The 27,077-nt window shown below is 30.1% G+C and overlaps 1 protein-coding gene across 1 annotated transcript in view; it reads right to left on the reverse strand.

Moving 5' to 3' along the window:
- Positions 1-27,077, reverse strand: part of LOC134715506 (phosphatidylinositide phosphatase SAC2-like) — a 216,434-nt gene that overhangs the window by 163,865 nt on the left and 25,492 nt on the right. The gene's annotated exons all lie outside the window — the stretch shown is intronic.

Consider the following 27,077-nt stretch of genomic DNA (forward strand, 5'->3'; position numbering starts at 1 on the left):
ATAAGGTGCATGAAAGTTGTACACTTCATAATTGTTAGGAAAATACAATGTAGACTTATTGCATGTTCATTTTGTGTTTTTAACTCTCTATGCTTTTTAGTATTTTTGTGGTGTTAGGTTGGATTTTATTTACAAACATGCATGACATATGTTTTCGAATGTTTGATATCAGAGGGACAACATAGTGCATTGGTAAGATGCAGAGTACACCTTATCGCAATCGGAAGTTACAAAGGTGAACGTAAATAGGAAAAAGTTCAATAATAGCACTTCGTCCTATAACAAAATAATTACAAGCGTTTCTCCATAGAAACAAGACAATAGTATTTAAAAATACAGAACAAAAGAACACTCTCTCTCAGTCGATCAAAGCAACCAAAAGATCCAACTCTTTTTAGTTGTACCTTTATTAAAATCATGCTTTATTACATCTTGAGTATCTTCTGTTTTTTTCAATACGCCTCTCAAAAAATTGCTATTTGCATTTGGAGAAAATTAAAAACGGATTTTAACAATTCAAGATAACTGTGTTAAACAAACCATTTAATAAATGAGCGAATTTACCAAGATAATACACAAGTAAAAAATCAAAACAGTCGATTACGTCATCAAAAAGCGCTATCTACTAGTTTGTTTTCAAATAATGTACCCTTAACACTATACCTTTGTTATGGATACGCTGTTTCTCATCAATGTATATTTATATTTGTAAATAAGGGCAACAAAAATTCCAAAGATCATAAATGGGAAAAGAAGACCAAAGAAAATCTGGAAAGTCGCATGTACTCCAACAAGAACGAGACCATGTGTATCGATAGCGTAGACATCATATATGTCCATATTCAGTCAAAAAAAGAGGGACGAAAGATACAAAAGGGACAGTCAAACTCATAAATCTAAAACAAACTGACAACGCCATGGCTAAATATGAAAAAAACAAACAGAAAAACAATAGTACACATGACACAACATAGAAAACTAAAGAATAAACAACACGAACCCCATCAAAAACTAGGGGTGATCAAAACGTCGCAATCGGGAAATAACAGATGAGACGACTTTTCCAGTAAATAATGATTTAAGACCACGAACACATACCGCAGTTGATTTTTGAAAGACATACCGTGTTAATTAGCCAATGCGATGTGGTGATCATAAACCTTGTGCAATGTAAATTTCATCTTTTCATCTTTCTAATTCATTCAAGAGACAGTTCTTGATTCAGACGCATATGCTTATGAAGTCTTTACAGTGTAAAAACACATCCATTGATATATGTAAATACCACCCGAAGAGAATATGTTAATGCTAAGGAATGGGTAGTGAACGATTTGAAAGTTTAATTATTATCCCGTGTGTTGTAAATCTCAATTTGTGACACTATTGAGAAAAGGTTCAACAAATATATCAGTAGATCGGCTACTTCGATATGATCCACGATATTAAGCTCATTATGATATAGCATTAATTGAAATGTATAATTAGGTAATTGAGTAACATGGAACCTATAACATAATTATCTGAAAGTGAAATTAAGAAACCTTGCAAATTTTTTTTTATTTTTTTTCTTGTGAGAAATTTTGTTTTAATTCTACTAAATATAAGTACAACAAAAACTAAGCCATAAGGGGTGCGCAATTACACATTGGGATACCGACCGACAGTTGAAAAAGTTTTCCAAATTCAACAAATATGTTGTCGATTAAAAAGTCCAGCATACTGATTATTGGTGCATTTGCTTTTAGAATCAGTATGGTTATACACAACATCAAAAATATGTACTAAATATGTAGACCATTTTATGATATATATGTTTTCTTATTGTTTCACTGCATTGCAATTGAAAACGTTACTTTAAATACATTTTCATTAAAATAACCGAGATATAACCCACCACAGAGGTGCATCACTATTGAAGAAAGGTGACTATAAACAAGCAATGATACCTAATAAAAAATAAATGATTGAAGCATATATTGAAAGATAAATAAAAGCAACAGTAGTATTCCGCTTTTCGAAAGTCATAAATCGTTTGAGAGAAAACAAATCCGGGTTAAACACTCAAACCGTGGGATACACATTAGTTATAAGAGGAAATAACGAAAGAACAGAATTACTAAAGTGTACCAAAAACATACGACAATGCCACACACACAGAAACGAATCGAACGATAACAACTGCCATTTTCCTGATTTGGTGCCGGACATTTTAAGAAAACAATGTGGGGTTGAACATGTTTTGTGGCTAGCCAAACCTTGCACTTTTATGGAAAGAATTCAAATACTAAAAATATTTCGAAATGGAAAATATCAACCTAAGGTTATAGTCTGGATCATAAATCATTGTAAAATTCCGTGTGATCAAAATTAAAACTATCGTGTAAATAAATAGCCCATAAAACACTGAGTAATTTGTAGGTTAGGAATATAAAACAGCATTCAATTATAAAGCTTTGTTACTAAACAATGCAAAAATAGCAGACCATTAGGCGGAGATTTATCATGGAATTTGCGTAATGTGTATTTTAAACAATAAGCATCTTTATAATATACCAATTTCACTTTGAAGCTTCCGCGTAAATTGTCCAAATGCATTTTTAAATTGCATGCTAGAAATCAGTTTATCTGTGATCTCAAATTTTGCAAATGTCAACTGGTTTCATTATAATTAAATTTCTGTAGCTTTGGTAGATGGTATAACAAAAACAATAATAAAGCGTGCAAATAGACCACGTTTAATTAAGCTAAGTATCAAAACACTTTGATATATATATAAGAATAAACGAAAATAACAACTAAACGTTACAAGAAAGATCACTTGTTTTTCAAGCAATAATGGGAAACAAATGATTGACGTACATGCTAGATTAATGCGATTGCTATGTGATATTCACAATTGATGCTTCGTCATACTGCATCAAATATCCTTTTTTTATGTACAATGTCTTGTGAAGCAAGAATCGTGCAATATGATTGGCTATTTACCTGTGTGAAAATATTGCCCGATCCCATCTAAACTATTATTACCATGAGAAAAACAGGAATATTAAAAAAAAAATTTGTTTCATTCGCAGTGCATTTCAGTGTCTGAAAATGATAACTTTAAACACACTTCGACATATGACTTAAGATTGCATATCTTTTTTTAAAAATGTATTATAGAAACATGATTTTCTGAATTTCAAATCTTACAATACAATCTTTTTATACGTAGTTCTAAATGCAATGTAAAGACGTCAATCTACGAAAATAAATAAAAACTGATTGTATGATTCGAGATGACGCTGTTTCCCCTAGTGAACAAGTCATGTCAGAGCACATGGACAATATGTCTACTGATGTCAGCCAAAATAATGAACACTTCATCGTAACAAACTGCTACGATATAGCTGTTTATTGCCATGTTTTCCCAAGAGGATATTTTTATTACATTGTGTCATTCAAAGTTAAATTGAATTTTTATCAGTTTCATGTTCCTCTACAAAAACTTAATTCTAGATGAAAGGATAGGTTTTAACAATGTTGCTTTCTTATTTAACATGTCAATTGGCAGAAATAGAACTACAATTGGCTTTTAATATGAGGTCAATTACCCATCTAGGTTACAAAAATAACAGTTTTTTTCATTCTATAAAATATCCTATCACAAACGATGTGTCTGTCATTTCAACGGTTGATTATATCAATGTCTACGGAGTTGTTCAGTAGGGAAAGGAAAAAGTTAATGTTACAATTTCGTGAGGCAAAGCGGGAAAATAAATGTATCAAATATGTTATTAACTAATCAGATGAATTACTGAAATACTCGACAAAAAGATAAACGTTGCGGCACAATTCGGATGCTGATCTATAAATAAGATAGTTGTTGACCGAATTTCTGAATTTCTATATTTTCAAAGACTTTACAAAAAGAAATAACTTTAAAAATATAGAAGCTATACTTTGAATGCTGCTAAAACATTGACATAATATATATATTTATATGTTTATGTAGAACACAAAATCAATTCTTTGGTCCGCGATTACGTCAGATTGGAAACGAATGCTTTCTTTAGAATACTAAAACTATTTTAAAGTTTCCTGATTTATTTGCATAAACATTTCCTTCATTTATTCTGCATTATACTTGATTATTTAAGTACTGGCGTACTAAATTATAATCCTGTTACCTTTGATAACTAATTATAGTTTATTTCTTAAGTTAATATCTACATTTAAATCCTTCACTCGCTATATCTAAGGATGAAAAATTATCTTTCCGAAAAGAAATTATCAGCTCTAATGAGTCTGTGTCGCTCACCAAGGTCTCTGTGAATGTGCAACAATGCAGATACTCCAACATTGTGGACTAGGATGTTGATCTTGTATTGCTGATCATTTTGTTATGCTGCCTGTAACAGTTTCTCTTTATGTTCTTTACTGTTTGCCAAAATCACAAAAAGGGTAAATAATTGTTGTTAGATATCAATAACTAAAAGAAGGAGTCGATTGACGATTTCGTTTATAAAAATCATTTGTATATCTTATCTCACTAATGATAAGAACTGTGTATCTATCTAATTTGAATTTAAAAAAAACACACAAAAACACTAAAAATTCAAATAAATCACCACAAAAAAACAATAACTCAAAAAGGTGTCGTCGAATAATTTCAGTCATGCAGACTTATTTGAAGATGTTGTTTTGCTGATAATTTCTGATGTATAAAGTATATATTTATCTACTACAGTTTTTGTAAATCTATTCTTGCTGATCATCTTTTTAATTAAAAGTATGTCTATCTATTAAAATTTATATGATGAAAGGCAAAAATTGAAAAGAAAAAACAATTTCCGATATTGAATTTGTCATTTAAGAACAATAACTCTGATATGAAGTCGTTTGACAGTTTTATGAATGTATCTGCTTTCCTTCCTTATGTATTAGATTTTGTGTGGTTTTGGTGCTTCTAAATATAGTTTCCTTAGTTCTAATTGACCAATACATGTTTGTATGTCCTTTCAGTTTTCATTCTCAGTCTTGCCCATGCTACAACTAGCGGTAACCTCATTAAAAATAACTACATCTTAAAACCGTGTAAGCTGGGTAAAATATGTGTTATCTTCATTTCAATACTTGTATTATATGCTATTCGACATGTATTTGTTATCTTTAGCAAGTAGGATGTAAACAGATCATACATGAATGTATGTTATGCATATGGAAATTGAGATCTTTTGTTTATACTACTGGAATATTCATTTCAACTATCGATAACTTTTTTATGGTAAAATGCTACTATGGTCAATGGTTGAAAATATTTGAATGTGAAATTTGCAGGTCTTTAAAGCCATTGAATGTGCCTGATGTATGAATTTAAAAATCGGTAAAATACTTATTAGTACCATTATTCGTTTCTTTTTGGTTTGTACACTTTTCCAATAATCAATTAAAAATCAGTAATTTGGTTTGAAGTTATTAAAAGATTGAAATAATGCAATGATTTATGTTTTGATATTGAGTATATGCAATGCCTTAAAATGGTAAAATAGATTAGGACAGATTATCTGTCAATCTGCTGTTATTATTCTATGGCGTATTTTGCAAAATAACGTAAAAATCTTTAAGCCACGAGTTACATTAAAAAACCAGCTACGTTATCAATTCAATATAGTCAATCACATCTCTTAACACAAATAAGATTTTTGACAAGAAAAACAAAATGTCCTTCAAATCTGTGAAAATGGTGTCTGTGTAAACCAAATTATGTTCTGAAATTACCGTGAAAGTTCTCTTGCATAATCTTGAGATCGAATTGATATAATCAAAATCATCTGCCTTAAAACAAGGAATAATGAATACAAATTTCCAATGACTGATTCAAAAGTACAGAATGGTATCATTTATCATCCTACCAGTAATTCTGGTCCGTCCCTACATCAATGTTTTAACGACAACACTTAAATCAATTAGAAAAATCCTGAAAACTCATATTGCAAATATTTCATTTAGTATAATAACATTAGTGTATCGTTTTTAATTTCAACTGCTAAAAAATATTCTGTTTCAAAATTTGGATACAAACTCGCAATAGAAAGTTGCATGTGCAGTATTATTTCTTTGCTTTTTGTGTCTAGATTACCGCATTGTTATGTTGGTTTTATTCACCATTATCATTGTGATTTATAAATTAGAAATCTTTATGCGGGTTATTTCAAATACATTGAAACCATTTATTTCACTACATTTGTCGGCCAGTTTTTCTGCATTCACTCCAAATATGACGATCATAATGTATGAAACTGTACAGTGTTATAATGCTTTTAATATTTTATTCCTTTTTCAAAATGAAAAAATACAACTTAACAATTCAATATAGTCAATCAAATCTCTTAAACAAAACATATAATTTTTTTTTCAAAAAAAAAGCTCCACAGATTTTCCTTCGGATTCTGTGAAATGTTTTGCGTAAAACCGAATCATGTCCAAAATAATGAATTTAAACTACCGTAAAGGTCATCCTGATCAAATTCTTTCATGATTTGGTTATACTTTGCAGGATTTTGAGTTAGTCAGCTTCGAATTTTCAAATAACCTTACCACTAGCACCATGAGGATAATTTTTGTGTAGAAATGTGAGTCTTGTGATTTAAAGTTGGTTTCGTAAAGGCTAGTAATTTATTTAAACAATATTGTTCATACTTAAAAATGTTTACAACCTTTTCAAGCGTGACTTCCCCGTATAATCTCATTGTAATGTGTTTTTTTTGTTTTAATAATAAAACAAAATTTTAGCTTGAAATTTACATTGTGATTAAGAGTTCTCAGAGTTCAAAATTTCTTCTAGTAATTCATGAACATAGAATAAAGAAAAAGACCCTTTAGTTTTATTGTTTATAAATATGGTGGAGGTGATTTTATCTTGATTATATAACATTCAGTAATAATGACCAATAGTAAAACCTGAAGGAAAATGATAGGGCTTCCGTAATCAATTTTTTTTTTACAGGAACTAGTTAATAAAAATATAAACATTTGTGGATCTCGGACTAGCATACTTAAAGCTACAAGTAGGCATGTTGTTTATAAATGAATTTGCATAAGGTATTTGTAGTAATTTAAAGTTGTGTTTATTAAAGATTCATACGATGTACAATGGGACATTTATATTGATGAAACAGATGAAAATATTTACACATTATTTTTAAAATATAATAAAAGAAATCCCTAATTCACATAATGCTATATTAAGGGAACAGTTTATGTATTGTTTATGAGGAAGATACGACAAGTACTGTGTATCAGCATTTTCTTGTCGAGTTCAGCATTTGAACATCTGATTTGGTGCATCATTGATATTGCATAAATTATATTGACAAAATAATGCATTGAAATATTTGTATCAAATGAATAAATCTACAACACCTTTATACAAAACAATGACTGTGTCCATATTTGTGAGACGAGCTTACAGTGCAAATGATGGATACTCAGGAATCGACATATAACAATGACAGCAATATATGTCCTAATCAAGAATAGTTGATACAACACAAAGACCAATAAAACAAAAGTGAACATTCAATATAGAGACAAAAGTCTCTCAAGGAAACCATAAATAAGTCACAGGCTAGATAAATAGCCTGAGATTGATATTAAAATACCAGTTACCACAAAAACATATTATCGTTTCTTTTTTTGTTAACTCCCTTGCAAAATGTATTCCTTTTTTTTTTAGTACTAATGTGTATCAGAAAATTAACAAGCACTCATTGGTTGAGGTACAAAAAAGAAATGAGTATTTAACCTGCTATATTCTGAGTTAATGTTCCTTGTAATAAAATATACCGGTAATTATAGAAAACGATCCAATGGAAATATTCAATATTCATTTTGTTGTTGTTGAGCGGATTTATATATTAACAAGTATCTCACTTTTAAATCTAAATCAGTCTAAAACTCAAACACTATAAACCCATCAAACAAAATCCTTCTTCCTGATTTTTTGTTATTAATTTTTTGAACTATCTTGTTTTTTCTGCATAAATGTTTTTGCACGTAAAAAAATAATTAAAGTTACCACACTTATAATAAACATGAGCAACAAAACGCGGGTGCCATATGTGGAGCACCTCAGACCCCCAGCTTTTGGTGGGGTTCGTGTTGCTTGGCATTTAGTTTTTTTTTGTTATGTATGGTGTTCCATCATTTGCCTGTTTGTCTTTTTCCTTTTTAGGCCTGGCGTTGTCAGGTTATTTTCGCTCAATGAGTTTGACTGTCCTTCTGTTATCTGTTGCCTCTCTTTTAAAATTTGGTAAGCCACACACTTACGTAAATAAACAAATCAATGATACTATATGACTATACTATTCGAAAGTTTTACTTAATCATTGTCTATGGAAGAAAAGTGTAGTGTTTCGAATAACTTAATAATTCATATACAGTATATTTACAAAAAAATCGAACAAATCAATAATGTTTCATGTAAACACAAAAATGTATTATTCCGTTAGATCTTCATGGTTTTTGATAAGTGCTCTTGTTATTTTTAAAACGATACAACAACTCATTTAGAATAGTAAAATAAATCAAATGTCTAAATCAAAACATCAACTTATCTCGCAATATCAAATAGCCATTTACTATTACCGTGTGTCAAGTACCTACTTGTCACTGAACAATTACCGGTCTTATTCTGTAAAGTGTTAACGAAATTGCAATGTTTGGACAAACAGTCCACTAAAACGATCAGTCACTTTACGGGAATTACTTACTAATGCGACTGAAAATTATTGAAAAACTACAACGGTAAATACAATATGATAAAATCCCAACAGTTTATAAGTCATTAATTTAAATTTAGGACAGACCCATTGAGTGTGCTTATATTTGGAAACAACAATTTGAAACTCCAACAGAAAGTATTTAGATCTACGCTTATTTTGGAAAATAACCACTCCTAATTGTTGTCGAAATTTAATGTATTATCAAGTCTTGCTTAAAGCCTTTGTCCGCTTAGCCCGTGGCTCAATGTTTTCATGATATATGATGATCACCATAACCAAATTAGGCAACGAAAGGAACCCAGCCAAATAATTACATTCAAGAAAAATACCGTCTCAGGAAAGAAGGTTAAATATAAGATGAAAAAATAAAAATTTACATTCTTTTTTGTTCAAATGAATTATCATTAATATGGTCATAATTATATATTAACTGTTTACAAAACTTTTGATTTTTTTTAATTACTAACGCTTTTTTTCTTCAAGAATAGTGTTTTGCAAATCTTTTAGGAATTTTTGGTCCTATAATGAAACGCACGTCTAGCGAAAATATAAAATTTCAATCCTTGTATCTGTGATGAATTTATATCTCCATTGTGCATAACTGTGATTATTTTTTTAAGGTTTGGCTCATTTTTTGGTCGACTTCAGTTGATCAGGTTTTCAACGCTTGTATCCAGTTTCGGACTTTTGAATGTTTTGGCCTCGATTATAAGCGAAAATGCACATCATGTGCAGTAATATTTCATTTGTACTTTTTATTTTATCTTGATAAATGATTTTTGCATACCAATCAAGTTGTATTTATTACGTGCTCTGTACATTTTAAATCATCCTTTTCGTTTTTGTAGTAAAGTGATCTTCTTTATCATAAAAGCATACCATGACAAAAATGTATAAAACACATGCAAATTACTTCCCACATCTATAAAACCATTACCATAAAGTTTGATTTTTTTTCCCACATCCAAAAATAAAATATGTATAAAAGTATTTACTGAAAACACAAATGATTGTTATAGATAAAAATTTCGAAGATTTTTTTTGTCTTAACATCGGAGTTTTGCAGAAAGGTCAAATTAGAGAATTAATTATTGAGCAGCATATAAAACATATATTAATACATAATGAATAAAAAATTCGTTAAAAATTAAACAATTATATGATGCACGCTACAAAATATTTTTTTGACATCATTTAATCAAACAATATTCACATTTTCTTACTTCAAAATATTTCTCCGTCTGAACATCAGTTTCCTGTCTTGGGACAGGTACAAACAAATGCAGGGTGTGTAAACGATTTGATGGATACAAAACATCACCCTTACCTGAAACAATAGTGTAACAACTTAACATAAAAAGACACATTATAAAATATCAATTGAAATGGCTTAACTCATTCAAAAGACGTATTAACACAAACATGTGAACATACACTGAACGAATCAATTTGATATACGACACAATGTAAATACAAAATCAAAAAAATAAGGTGTAATATAATAAACAGTTTCAAAAAGACAACCATAACCTTGAACAAAATACCGCCAAATAGAACAATGTACAAAGGTAAATGAAAATAATTCTATTGTAAGGTATACAGTAACGATGAAACATTTTTTACAAAATAAATTATTTTGTACAAGAACAGGAGTGAAACTTTATAGTTATATCAAACACTTATCAAAACTTGTATATCATAAGAATAGAGAGACAAGATCCATCACTAAATAAGTAAACATTAATACTCGGCTGCCCCACTCGCACTATCATTTTTTTGTTGAGATGATTGTTGAATTGGGTTCAAAACTCTTATTTCGCAATGGAATTAGAACGAATTATTATAGGGAACAAGTGTACATTTTTTAACTAAATTGATTGGACTTCAACTTCATCAAAAACGACCAAAAACCTTAACCTGAATCTTGTTTAAAATGTTGACCTGAGGCAGAGCAGACTGACGGACGCACATACCAAAACCATATTGCGCAAAGGAGGGGTATAAAAATCAAACACGAATATTTCAGAAAGAAGTAAGAGATTACGACTTAAACTTCGTCGCTACCTCATAGAGTGGACTATGACTTCCCAAGGATACTAAAACTCAGTACCAAACGCCTTGCAATTGGCATGATCTGAATGATTCAATAAAACTGTGCATTTCAAAATTAAATAATGTTTGTGCACTTAGGTCAAGTTTCAATTTCAAATGACTGTCTTGTTCATAATTGTTTGGAGATTTATTTCTTTACAGCGTCACTCTCAAATAAAATTTGTATAGATAAAAAATTGAAAACAACACGTTTAATTATTTCTTGCGTCCGAGGCTCTTTTCGGATAAGCTGTACCATTGTAATTCAGCAACAGGTGTTTGAACACTTATATTCTTAAAAGCAGCAACACACATATCAACTACAGAAAGCAAATTATTATTATTTTTTGTGTATGCATTTGTTTCCGTAAAATAAAGTTAATAATGCTATCTCATATATTGATTAGGTGCATGGTAGAAATGTTAAAACATTTTTGTAATTGTTTTTATAATTCTTTCCCATACCCAAAATGACTTCAAAACTACGATTTTCCGAATGCATTCAAAGACAGATTTCATATTTAAATCCGAGAGTAATTTACTATGCTTCAATTTTGGACAAGTATGTTATATATCACTTTAAAAATCCATGTTTTAGCAAGGTATAGTGTTCATTGAGTAAAATCCAAAAAGTGAATTGCATTCATGGTAAGTCAAAATTTCAAATAAATAAATACAAGGAATAAATTCAGAGCAATACATTAAATTTGATTTTGTAGCCGTGTTTATTACGTCAAGAATGACCACAGTGAGCCATCTTATATACGAAAATCAATATGCAAAGAGACAAACGATATCTGGTTTACTCAAGGCCTCAGTGATGTTTCTCGGGAAACATATCAGTCACAATTCAATTTGAATGTAATCTTGATATAAACAAGCCTAACCACGAGGAAATTAAGAATTATCTCCTTATATAAAATAAATTTGCACTGCCTCCTAAATTAAAGACGGGATACTGATGTAAACAAATAAACACTTGGATTTCAAGCAAAATTGATTTTTTTCTCTCTTTTATAGTTCACTTGAAAATTTATAATTCAAAAAGTGCATGCACTTTTCTTTTGAAATTGTTCGCTTAGAAGTAGAGAATTTGGCGGCAAAAACAATTATGGAGAAGTTGACAAATCCAATTAGAAGCGGTGACTGTACTCTTTCAGTGCAATTCTTATCAGTTGAAAAGACTATCCAGCACTCACCGATGTTTTTTTTTGATTGCCTGATTCTACTGAGAATCTGTCCTTCATATTTGATTACCACGTCTAATTTTGTTCGGTAATGAATCCAATTGAATTATATTCTTAGTATGACGACTTATAAAAATACAACATAAAAAGTGTAATATAGACTATTTTTTAAATGCGCAGCTGGTAAAATACTACAGGTACCGTTAATGTTATATCATTAACCTCTAGTGTTGATCATTTGAAAATGTTCAGTAATCTTCAGTAAAAAAATGCATGCGTCAGTAACGCTTTTCTTGATTTACCTTCATAAGTAAAGCTTAAAGCCGAATATATGAAAGACAAAGATGTTTAAAAGCTTGAACATTGTGGTGTTTCAAATATAACTGTAATAAAACCGTAAGGTCCAGAATATAAAGTCAAATACAAAAGGGAACGAATGTGTAGTGTACCCGTTTCGCCCTTGTTTCTAACTTATTAGTAAGTGTTGTTTGAGTTGTCTTATTATTTCCCTTTTCAGTTCGTTTTTAAAAAATGACACATAACATTGAGAATGGAAATGGGGAACGTTTACATTAATAAATAAATCGCATATAAGTGACTTATCTTTCAAGGAACAACTTCACTTTTACTTGGTAAGACAAACAGTGTTGAGAACGTAAATTTTCCTATATTTATAAATATTTGTATATGTAAAACAAAAGAGGCTGAAAAAATACATTTAAATGAGAGAAAAAAACAAACGATTTAATGGAAGTTGAAGTGCAAGATCTGAAAGTCTAAGGATGCTCAATATATTTTCTGTAATGAATAGATTAAGTCGTTAACCTTTCCAGTCCTCAAGAAAACACGGTTTGTCAAGGATTGCTCACTCTCTCAGAAACTAAAGATATGATTCTATCAAAGGTTCATTTAAAGAGACATGACAACTTGGTTCTAAGTGCAGTAAACTTGATCTGAATGTTTAATCTGTTAATTTCCGAATCGTAATGGCCCCAAATATTCTGTTTTGCTTCTAGCAACCATATGTGAACTTATTTTAACCTTTTAATGTGTACAAACAGTGATTTATTTCAATTCTACATCACTTCAACGAGACTGACTGTTTCATTTACTAGTTTTTAAATGATTAGAAAAAGAACATGTACACTTAATTCAGTACATTTTTAATAAGAAACAAATGCAGTCAGTCGATCTTCTCGTCAGAAAACATACCACCAGTCTAAATATTATTTCCAAAATATTCTAAATGTCAATATCACCATAAAATATCAAATTTCATGATATTTTCTCACAGAAACAAGGCAGAAATTTTTGCATAATGAATTTTGAAAAACATCAAAAGTTTCCAGGAGATTAACCTTTGTTTTCCAAACCGGTGAACAGACATGTAAACGTGACACGTTGTTCGACCGCCATTTATGCTGAAACATGATATATATTCAGCATGGATATAAAACATTAATAACATTTACATCAGTACATTCTTGTTTAATAAAATGATATCAATATAAATGCACTTAATACATTGCTACTAACTATATATTCACCTGCCTTGTATAATTTTCTAATCCAACCTAGGAACTCGATTGTCTGGACTAATTTGAAAACCGATGAATTTATAGTTAAGAAAAATATGCTTCTTGAGTGATGATGTACATGTTCTTTAAAACGAAAACATACACAAGAGGGTTTTTTTACGTTTATCCATGTTCAAAATTCGTAAATCGATTTTTGAATATACAAACATTGAAAAAATATATTGAGGGAATCGAGTGAACTACAAAGTGAACAAATTGGTTAAACGTCTTTCGAGTCAACTTTCTATGAATGCCTAAGTCATCAATGGGAGAGTGAAACAGCTATCTACCAGAGTCCAAGTGTCGTTAGCTTCTTAATGTCATCTTACTTCATTTACTGAATGTTGTTATTTACTTTAACATTGGGAACGGCATACAACATTTTATTTTGTTGGTCCAAATTATAACTGTGTTTCCTACGCCTTACCCAAGACTAATTTAGTCCTGATATCTATGATGAGTTTATTTCCTACTCCTTACCCAAGACTAATACGGCATTATGTTGTGCAACAATTACATGCATTAAAAAGTTTTTTTCTTGGCTCCTCAAAAATGTATAAAAATTGATAATTTGAATGCTTTTTGATTGCTCCCATGATCAAAAGATCAAAGGCCATAACTACAAAAACTCTTTAAGGCTTAAGTTCTTTAAACCTGTTGATCATATCGTTAGAGAAAAGAATCTTCAGAGCAAATTCGATGTCATTTCCAAGAATCGTGCGGATGAGAGCGCAAACTATGCAATTTTCCATATAATAAATATCCCCAAGAGGCATAACTCTTTTGAAAATATTTGATCGGTTAAGACATTGATGATATAAACCTACAATGTAAGCTTTATAAAATATTTTGCAAGAATTGTACTCATCAGAGCACTACCGATGCAATATTGCGCAAACTTTTCCGGGGCACAACTCTTTTTGCTTTTGGAACTAAATAATCGGCATTGATTGTCGAACTCATTAAAGATATTGCTAATACATGTATAAACCTAAGATATATGTATTATAAAAATCAAGCAAGAATTGGATAAATTAGAGCGCTACCGATACAATTGTTCATATCATATCGGACGGCATTTATATGTCTGCACGAAGGACAACCTAAGGCTGAGTGAAAGAGAACCCACAAATTACAGGTATATTCTAAGAAGATGCTGCTTTGCTAGACACTTCGTTAGTTGCGTCAGTGAAAGTACGCCAAAATTTTCCTATTAACAACTAGCACAGAGAAATATCGAAAAATAGCCTTATTGGAAACGTTTTTTTTAAGCTTTGTGTTCAAATGTAGTAGTTTAGGGATGTCAATTGGCTACATGCAAGATATACACAATTAACTTAAAATACATGCACTGATCAAATTCCACCAATACATGAATATTAATTATTTTCTAATAAGGTTAAAATGTTTAGATAATATCTCTATATAAATTTTAGTGATTAAGCTAATAACTTAATATTTTAAACATGTTTCAAGAAAAAAACGTATACTATTAATTAACCAATGCACCCCAACCAAGGAAGCATTTCATAGGTCGTCTGACTCGAAAGTCATTATATGTCCGCAATTAATCGACTTATAATTCGATATTCACCTGATAATAACATCCCCAAGATCAAATATCAAAGAATTCATTTGATTTTAATTTTATTATATGTCAATCTGCCCTGCAAAAAGGGATATTTACCTTGTTGTTCAATATTCTTTTTACATCTATTAATTTTTAAAGAACTTTGATCTATGGCTTGGTTTCAATTAAACTGTAAGGTCAATATCTATCACAAAACAGCATGAGATATTGACAATTATTTTATTTTTATACTTTTGTACTTTACAGAAATATAAATTGATTTAAACATAAAAACAACAAAAACAAATAAGCTGAAGAACAAAAATGCCTCAGTTTTCAAAGAAGTATATACTAATGCTTTTCAACTTCGCAACTTCTTTGCTTTTCAAACTGTTTTGACCCGGAACCACTGATGTGTCTGATTTATTTAATGATAGCTTCCCTCGATTATCATCCGATATTCAATAATACAAATGAACACCAAATACTAATTTAAACGCTAATTTTCACATATCTTTTTTGTCTGGAAGACAAGTGATACACTATATGACATTTGTAACAATTTACTTTCATAAAAGAGGGACGAAAGATACCAAAGGGACAGTCAAACTCATAAATCTAAAACAAACTGACAACGCCATGGCTAAAAATGAAAAAGACAAACAGACAACAATAGCACACATGACACAACATAGAAAACCAAAGAATAAACAACACCAACCCCACCAAAAACAAGGGGTGATCTCAGGTGCTCCGGAAGGGTAAGCAGATCCTGCTCCACACCCGTCGTGTTGCTTATGTGATATCAAATCCGGTAAATAGTTTAATTCGGTAGGTCACATTCATGAAAGGGAAGGGGATTGTAGTTACGACGTAAGGAACATATCCGATATCATTTGTGAAACGGTTATTCCATAACGGTCAACCAACTCGTAATGGCGTCCGTAAAATTTACGAAGGGATAATTTTCCTAATTGTCTGTCCATACTATCCATGTGTTCTTGTTTCTGAAGCTTACATATGCATTTTCCATTCATTCAAGGGTAGGCGGTTATTTGTCACTGTTATAACAAATTTCCTATTTTATCTAAAAGTTACTATATTTAGCAACAAAACAAATGAAAAACATAGCCACTGTAGTCTTAGACATTGATCTAGGAATATGTGGCTTTAAGAAATAATTATGAAAGAAAACTTGCTACCAAATGTGACATTCCATCAATAAAGCGTCATGATCAGAACTGTCAATGTCCCACTGGGACTATTGCTTTTACTTCCTAGCTTTACTGCTAGACATGTGTCTGACATCTCTTGTCACCATTGATTGATTTTCATTTGGAAGAGACAAAAATAAGAATGCGTTATTAACATATATAGCGAGTCATAAAGTACACACATTGGTATTATGACAAAAATAAGATCTACAGTTATATATATGCTGTGGTAACTGAAACATAATGGGTAAGATAAATATGTGTTCTTCAACTTTACATCAATAAAGTTTTTAAAAACACTCTTGGATAATGCGGTGGAAGTAGAAATTTAATTTCAAAATTAGTATTCAATCATCAACATCATTTGATCGAAAAATCAAAATAAGCACTAATCAGACAGTGCAGCGTAAAGTAAACGTATTTTTTAAAAACCCTCAAAGATCCAGGAATCAATTTTTTCATCTCCAGACGCGCGTTTCGTCTACAAAGACTTATATCTAAAAAGTTATAAAAAGTCCAAATAATATATGAAGCTCTAGAGCATTCCAACGGCAAACTACAATAAAGTAAATATATTCCAAGTATTTCTTATAACTCAAAGTTGTGTAAACTGTAAACTTTAAATTACAACGGATTTTTAAACAACCATTATTTTAATTTCAGTATTGATATTTTTTTTTACCTTTGCAATAACTTTAGCAATACCATTGAAAAAAATCAACTTTCAGTCATATTTTCGAAACAATGTGTAGACGAAACAGGACTGACGTTCCTAGTACAGACTTTGTACAGTCATATTCGAAGTCAAATGTATAGGTCTAAAAGAAGGCGAAAGATACCAGGAGGACGGTCAAACTAATAGATCAAAAATAAACACTAAAAAGAAAGACATACAGACAAATAATAGTACACAAGACACATCATAGAAAACTAAGCAACTCAAATCCGACTTAAACATGGCGAAAATTCCATGTGCTGAAGAAGGGTTAGCTGATCCTGTGTTACATGTGGCACCCGTCGTGTTGCTCATGTTGTTTCAAACCCTGTTAATAGTCTCATTTAGAGATAATTGAAAATATTTTGATTTGCATTAAATATTCCTTCATATGTATTTTATTGATTGGCTTAGTTTTGTGGATCTCAAACATTTACAAAAATTGAAACAATCACAAAAGGTTAGGGGCATGGTTGGTCCCTTTGGACTTGTCAAATATATAATTTCATCATAACATATAAACATATATAAAGAATAATAACATTTTTGTTTTGTTTCTGGCTTTATCGGCAAGAATAACAAATGAGGGCGCTAGATACTTGAATAGAAGTCGGGGATGATCCATAGAGACGTATTCTTATATAATTAAAATTATAATTTAATGCATCTTGGCAATTCAAACATGAAAATATATATTTAAGAAGTGATGACCTAAACCATTTAGTTGACATTATAAAATTTTAAAATTGCAGGAGTGGAATTGATCCGAGCTTTAACTGGTTTCAAGCAATTTTATTTGAACATAAAATACAAAACAAAAACATCAATTCGGAAAGGGTGCTATATACACTTCTAATTAACCACCAAAGAATAACCGATGTATATAATAACTACTACTGGTCGCCCGTGCGGGCCTCAACAATGAGTGAAACATATACCGAATAAAACCTAATAAATATTCCGACATAACATAAACAAAAGAGAAAACTAACAGGCTGATTTATGCTTTAAAAATACACCAAAGGTGAATACGACGTTCAGTCATCAAAGACAAACACTAAATATTTTGATGAAGGAATTTTGTATTTTTCTTATCATTTTATTCATTGACCGAGAAAAGTATCATTGAACTTTATTAGGTCTAAAATTTGGCTGTAGATCTAAGACGCGACAAAAGATAACAATCGAGATTGTGCTTCGTGTAAACATTTTCAGTATGCAACAAATATTAGTAGACTTGAATAGTATTGTATCCAGCTATCTACAGACATCTGCTCAAAAATATAATATCAAAGTTTAAATCAGCTTGTAGGTGTGATTAATTTCAAAGTTAAAGAGAATAAAGACCTACGATATTTATTTGGCTTTCCACTGATTTTTGTAATGGCAGTTAATTATAGTTTTTATAAATAAATATCAACCATTTGAATACACAAAAAGTCTTTTCATTATTGCAAGCAGGTTTGTTTGTATGTACTGCTGTCAATGCTGAAGTTTTCAGCTTCTGCAAGTTTTAAAGATCAAATAAACAACACAATAAAAACGTTAAGATGATTGAATAAAGCTGAGCAAAAAACGATCGGAATTGTTAAAACGAAACTTGGTATTGCCAATCAAAAATTTCATCAGTAACATGTGCAATGTTCAATACGCAATTTTAGACTTCTAAGTAATCAAATGCAACAGCCATTTTTTTCTGTGATTATTAGGGGTCAATATACAAAAACGGAAATGTTACATTGCTTTCAAGTTAATATATAAACACGACAATGCCAGTTCAACGAAAAATATTAATTTGGTGATGCTAATGACAGATATTCAATACAATTGAGAGTGGAAATGGGGAATGTGTCACAGAGACAACAACCCGACCATAGAACAGACAACAGCAGAAGGTCACCAACAGGCCTTCAATGCAGCGAGAAATTCCCGCATTTCATACAGTCGAATGCAGCTTTTGGATGAGCATATTGTATAGACACTTTATTGACAATTATATAAAATATCATAATCTCTTTCTTTTGTCTTATCTCTGAGGAAAGACTAGGCCTCATATTGATTCAGTAATTAGTTGAATTTTGATTGGGTAAGTTTTCGTGGATCTCAACCATTTACAAGATATTGAAACATTCACAAATGGTTAGGGCGTGGTTGGTCCCTTGGGACTTGTCGAATATATAATTTCAAAAACTAACACTTAATATATTGTTGAAGGAATTTTGACTGGTATATATTTGTAATTTTTTTATCATTTTATTCAATGACGGAGAAAAGTACCGTATCTTTGAATTTTATTAGGTCTCAAATTTGGCTGTAAATCTAAACGTTGTTCTCATTGACATGCGCTCTGCGTCTCAATTTATTTATACTTGTTGATATCTAGAATTTCTTAATAAAAAATATTTAACTGAATAACTTTATCTATTTTCAGTAAGCCACCTTCCGCCAAACATAACCCAAATATCAACAAATCAATAATTGAATATGCAATGCAGGGTAATTCACGTCGAATGAATAATATTGTCTGTCTATGCTGGATTTTTTTTCCAATTTGTGAGGTGTTTTGCGTATTTTCAGTTTGATAACAAGATGTTCTTTGACATGGCAGTGATAAAGTATAGCGAGGAATATTGACCATTGACAGAAATCCATAATGCGGAATAACATGGTCAAGTAGAAATGTCGTACTATAGAAGAGTGTAAATGCACTAAATCATGTCATGAAATGACTGATATTGATGAAAAGCCGTTATAAAAAAAAATAGTGATGATGACGACGATGATGATAATGATGATGGATATGTGATTAATTGCCAGCAGCAAATATTTCATGAATATCAGGAGCACGTGTAAAGGATATAGGAGTGTGAAACCTACTTTGTACTAAACAGACATACTGATGCTTTTTAGCGTGTCAGTTCTCAATGGTGAAAAACATCTTAGCATACCCGGATTCCAAACATACCAGTCTTTGCTCTTACTCCAAAATGTCGCCTCAAAGAGACAGTAATTCATTGATTTTCAAATCGCCTACAGAAACAAACCAATTAAAAATTGAATAACAAGGGAATCACATATATTCAAAAAGTATCGCGAACAGGAACGTCGACAATAATGTATACTGCTATACATGTATCACCTACCGTGCGATTTCATATCAACTCAATACTGCCTGCTGTCTACAGAGGCTTTCTTAAAGTTTATGTTATCGATTTTAAGTGAAATATCAATTGTCTCTTGAAGTTTCTTATTAAGTTAACCTGGGCCTTAAAACATTACATTATAATTTTGGTCTCTGTCTATTGTTCAAATCCATATCGTGACTTTAGATGTGAAAATAGTCATTATTCCAGGATTTTATGGTCTTTACGTCTTTATGGTGAATTACATGCTCCTGACTTTGGACATACACAATTCAGCAGTTGTCTCTTTAAGTTTCTAATTAAGTTAACCTGTGTCTTAAAACATTGCATTATACTTTGGGTCTTTGTCTATTGTTAAAATCAATATCGTGACTTTAGATGTGAAAATAGTCATTATTCCAGGATTGTATGGTCTTAACGTCCTTATGATGAATTACATGACATACATAATTCAGCAGCTTGTCTTGTCAAAAATTAAATGATAAATATAATTTTCACCTTAAAAATAGTAAAAAATCTCCAATATTAAAAAAAGGACATGCTAATCGCTGCAAAGGTTTCCTTATTGTTTTCAAGGGAGGAGCACTTGTATATGTTCGTCTTAATGGTCTTATTTCAATATGTTCCCATTTGTATATTAGGTAAAAAGAAAATATGGGTGTTTTGTGTCATTCTAGAGTTAATTACAAAAGAAGTAATTCTGTATATATTGGTCTAAATACTTCATATACCGTAGTGTTAAAATACGTTCTCGTAGTGCTCTTTATATACACAGTTACATTCCAATGAAGGTTGAATTGCACAGAGAATCTAGCAGTATAATTTAAAAAGAAATCATGACAGGACCAATACATTAACGTTTGTTCCAACTAAGTCCTAAAATTGCCAAAAAATCAATAAAAATGTTTTACCTTTCTGATCTATTTACATGATGCACTATGTAAACCCTAGTTTAAATGTGCTGACCATCTTGATTAGGTACATTACTATGACAAAACCTTAACTAGACAGATGGTAATGTAATAACGGTGCATTCTATGGAACCTGGGTTATTTTTTTAGGGTAACCACAATAAACTAAGTTATACAACAAGAAAATTGTGTCTATCAAGTATTTTCAAAATGTCCTGATACACAATGAATGTTGGAAATCATGTATATCATTATTATGGAAATGGAATGTGTCAACAAATTTGAAATTTTCAAATAAATATTCGAAACAAAAGACTCAATATATAAAAAGAATCTCCATAAATAGTCTAATTTATACATTTAAAAAAATAAAATTAACTTCAATTTTTTTATTTTATGAATAAAAACGTACTGTAAAATGTTTTTGCGAAACAGCAGCTGAATCTTAATGACAACATGGGTTAGGTTCATCTATTAGCAGAACATTATATGTCAAAATGTTCATATAACTGTGTTAATAACTTAGTTCATGAATCTAAATAAGAACCAGCACGACTACTTAAGTTGCAGGTTTCAACAAATAGGTTGATTATGAATGACAATTATCAAAAATACTTTACTGCCTCTACCAAGTCAGGAATATGACAGTTGTAATCCATTCGTTTGAACTTTTGATTTTGCCATTTGCTGAGGGACTTTCTGTTTAGAATTATTATTTTTTTTTGTTATTCTACATTTTACATATAACACCATCTAACTTTGATTTTCAATTAAAAGCTTGATTTAAATGCAGCACTATTTAAACTGAATAACCTCAGGTTGATCAGTACTTTAAAGAAAGTTGATATTGTTTTAAATCGTTGATAAGTGCAATAACCCTATTAAGAAGATAAAGTTTTAGAAATTGTTTAAATCATAATTGTTTAAAAGATATAGTTCAATTTGGGTATTTTGATTTTAGAGATACCGGTTTTCCTTGAATGATTTTGATTTATTAGAGCATCAGAAGTAAACCAATGTTCCGGTCTATTAAATCTATCAAGGATAAATAATTAATAACTTTGTATATCTCTCTTGTTTCAATATACTGTAGATTCATTAATATTCGTTGGGAACCAAATTTGATGGATTTTGTGAGTACAGATGAACCATGAAATTAGATGTTCTATTCGCTTGTATGCACTTTGTCAAAACCACAAAATTAAATATCCGAGATCAGGCAAATTTTCCTTCATTCCCGAAAATTGGTACCCATGAAAATACATGAATCCACAGTTCGTAGAAATCGCCACTTTGTAAATTGGTTCACACTTCCATGGTTATATGTCATAATAATCAAGCACTTGTTCTACAATTTAATAAACTCTAGATTTAAATAATTCTCTTTCAAAGGTGGACTAATAAGTACCGATTATCAGGTTATCTGCATGTTGATATCGTAAAATATCAGCTGCGAGACATAATATGAAGCTTTTTGTCGAGTGAGTGTAGCGAACGAGATCAAAAAGCCTTCATATTATGTCAAGCAGCTGATATTTTACAATATCAATATGCAGAAAATCTGATAATCGATTTATCGGGCTATATTTGTGTGTTTCGGAAGTGTTTTCTTTGTTTCACCAGCACTCAAAAGATGACTTGATAAGTTCGGGTCAAAGTTATTAACGTCGGTTCAAACATTATGACGTCGCTGATAAGTCCGGGTCAAAGTTATTAAGGCCGGGTCAACGTATTTGACGTCACAAAGACATGATACGGAATAATATTAAGAGCTGAACAGAGTGATATAGACAGTGGGACGACCGATAATGTCAAAAATAAAGCCACTCAGCTGGTGTCTTTTGTGCTACCACATTTACTTCATTTGATACTATTTTATAGATTAACAAGAACACAAGAAGTGAACCTACTCTAGGTATAATTCTTGTTTTCTTTATATTCCACAAAATAGAACGTACTGTTTCTACTTTATATCTTGTAAGTGTTTAATGTACTTGATTTTTTAAGGATGTGTTCAAATGACTTTCAATTATGTTTGCCTTGTCTTTGAATTACTTCCCAAAATTGAGAACTTTGTATAAGCAAATATAATTTAAAACCATTTATTTTCCTACAATCAATACATTTTTTAATTCCAATTTGAATATATAGTTTACATTTAATGATACAAATTATTTAAATAATTGTTATCGTCCATAAATCAATGATCAGCAGCTTATTCGTCACTATCATCTTTAAAGTGGAGATCATGTTATCCATTAAAGAAACTCATCGTAGAATCCTTATGTTCTAAATTTTGTGAACGGTTAATTTATAAATATAACCATATCAATGCATCTAAAATACATCTAAATAGTTCCATATCTAGATAACAAGCTGCATTCTACTTCAAAAACATTTAGCTAATGTTCTTTTAGATTTAAAATATCTTTTAACCTTTATATTAAAATATTAATTGTCTCTAGAAGGTATCAAACTGCACAAGTAATTGATTTTATACTTTTTGTCCCTTCAAATTTCCAACAAAACATTATATCAAAGACCCAATAAATAGTTTTTTACATTTTTTTTAATTTTACACCTTACACCTTAGGTCTTTTTATAAAATAATTGTTCTACAAATAAAACTTATAAAGCATGAATCTGTGAGCATGTAATTACAAGTCAGGAAGATGAGCTATTAAATTTGTTATTACTGCTTCAGGTAAAGCCAAAAGTGCTCTGTCAAGTCAAAGTGTAAAAACACAGCTTATAATTATTGTATCCCTAATAAAATTGTAGTGTCAATTACAGATCAAAGAGTCAGATTACAAATTAATCTCAGTTTCATGCTGATTCCAAAAGCAATGGATAATTAGAGTTAGATTACCATTCAGTAAAGTCATTAATAGCTACAATAAGTCAAGAAACTGCAAAAAAAATACAACGGAACCATTTTTGGTAACCATTAAATGTAACATAGTGACTTTCAAATTGACTGTAGTGAATAATAGTGCAGTTGCATTCACAGATCTGACTTTGATAAAAAAAAAATTAAAGTGATGCATAGTTTATTCAATAGAGCTTATCTCTAGTGAACAGATATGCTTATGAAATTGTCACCAGCATTTCAGTATGTTTTCCAATTATTATATTCATATAGATTTTGCAGTTTCAGAGGGAAAGTTTATGAAAGCTAATGCAAATAATGGCTTAAAATAATTTTTGGTTACCCTCATGGTATCTTCCTAATTCTAATCTAGTAATTAGGAGTGTCCAATTATTGTTATGTATTATATAGTTTTGAAGATGTGTATTTTGAAAAATGTATAAACTTATATCCCCCTTGAATATTTATGTTGTTAATCTTATTATTTATAGATCCATTTGCATTGATCAACAAATAGTTTCATTCATTAATTTTGACTGTAAAGTACACTTGTTGCATGTTAAACTTCACAATAATTTTTCAATGACAAAACCCAGGAAGCAACGTCATCATTAATAATGAACTATAAAATTAAAATCACATCTGACATGAACAAAACCCATCTTCATTTTTCTTCAATCTGGAAAAGCAACAGGATTAAGAAAGCAAGTTAATTATTTCCAGAAGTATCTGTTTTATTTTGACACTTTTAACATCTCAAGATACCAGGAAATGTGAAAATAATAATTGGAACTGTTAACTTATTTCTTTTTTTTTCTTATTTGAATATTTCTCATGCACATTTCTTAATCATACATTATTTCATTTCCCTGTCTTCCTACATTTTTTTAATTTAAAAAAAAAAAAAAAAAATGATCTATGAAAACACATTTGAAAAATTAAGTTTTTCATTCCAACTTTTTTTTATATATAGTTTAAACTAAAAAATAAAAAAAATAGCCATCCCTACTTTTTTATGGCTGTTTACTAGTATGGGAATAAAATGAACACATATCTTTTCAATACAGAAAGAACCATTGCACTGCTCAGGCAGTATACTGTTGTATTATATCTTACTAATCTAGCTTGCAAACTTCAACTTTTCAAGCTTGTCAAGTTCTTGGAGATGAATAACAAGTGCACAGTGAACAAGATCATTTTTCTCAACACAGGATAAGAGCTGCACTCATTAAAAAGCAATTAGTAATTATTTTCAGCATAAAGAACTCAAGCATTGCATGATAAATTTCCTCCAGTCATCAATCATAAATGATTGAATTTTTACATTAAATCACTTCATTTACAAGAGTGGCATTTTGTTTCAATGCACTGACATTTTTTTAATGTCGTGTACATAAATTCATTTGTATTTAGCAAGAAAAATCTTAGAAAGTTAAGACTGCTAATGAAAAATTTCTTTTCCGGCAATATTTTAAGAAAGTTAAGAAATTAAAAAACCGAAAGCAATTTTTCAATTTCTGACTTCAACCTTCAAACTAATGTATAACATCTAGAAATGTGACCAAATCATTTAGCTCTTTTGTTTTCAAAACTATAATCAAATTTGCCACAAGGCAACACAAATAATAACATGTATTCACATTCTGCCATTTAGCATTTCATTAGCTTACAACCCATATGTGTTATTTTTCTCTTTTTTCGTAAAAAAAAAGCAAACTCTAAAGAGGTTATAGTTACACATGCACTACATAAGTTCAACATTTTCTTTAATGAAAATTAGAATAAATAAAATACTCCATAGAAGCATACAGTTGGTACTTATCTCATTAATTTCATAAGTCAAATTATGTTTAAGTTTCAAATAATGGATTGATCTTTAAACTATATTTACAAAAAACAACATACAACAATCTGTAGTACAAAAAAACATAATATTTTATATATTGGTAGCTTTTTGCCAAATTTGAAATTCTCTTTCATACTGGTTGCTATACTAGTGCTGCTTTTTAGTTTGCAAGTTAAATCAAAGTGTCAGTATAAAAAAAATAACAATCAAAACAGAACAACTGTTGGTGTTCACAGACACACGCCCACTTGTATAAAAATAAACATATAAATCTACAAAGCAACGTTAGTATAATACCTCACTTCCAGATTTTTTGTTTGTTTTCAGTTAGTCTTTTACAACACAACCTACACTTATATATTTAATACATTAAAAAAACAAGTTAAAATTGCTGCAGGATGAGAAATAGCAGCTGCAAAAAGTTAGTAATGTTGTCATATGGAATGATAGAACAAGAAGCTAATTTTGCAGGTGTTTTACTGGTTTGGTGTGCCAATAATATATTATGTAACATGGTGCCATAAAATATTGCACACAAGAAACATAACTCTCAAATTTATTATTATAATATTTGAGCTTTGACAATGTTGACAGCTTTACATGGCATTACATATGAAAATATAATAGAAAAAAATTGTACTGCTACTTATGTTACAGTCTTTAATGTAGACAAATCTTAATTTATATCTTTTTTCTAATATATCAGAGATTCCAATTGAAATCCAATGAAAAAAAGATATTCTGATACTCAAATAGTTAATTCAATAAAGCAACACATCATGCATATATAAAAATTACATAATAAACATCTTGTCATCAGTGGTATGGTCTAAATACAAAATACTCTAAATCAAGTGATTTTTTTTTGGTTTGTAATATCTTCAGAATTTCAGATTACTTTTTTTAATTTTCCTATGTGAAACCAAATAGATTCAGGAAAATATTATCTTCATTCCCTTCTCTATTCATTTGTTTATATTGCGGCACACCTTCCAATGTCTATATCTTTTTCAAGCAGATCTTTATTTATAAATTGAGTGTGATTATATATATATATAAACAGGTATATATTTTTATTATTTTATATCAAGTTTACAAGTTTTCCAATAATATTATACAATATTGAAAAACGTTTTTAGTTAGATAAAACATGAAACCTGCTCCTATTGACAATGTCTCTTTTGTTGTG

The sequence above is a fragment of the Mytilus trossulus genome, chromosome 4 (genome assembly GCF_036588685.1).
Source record: "Mytilus trossulus isolate FHL-02 chromosome 4, PNRI_Mtr1.1.1.hap1, whole genome shotgun sequence".
NCBI classification, from domain to species: Eukaryota; Metazoa; Mollusca; class Bivalvia; order Mytilida; family Mytilidae; genus Mytilus; species Mytilus trossulus.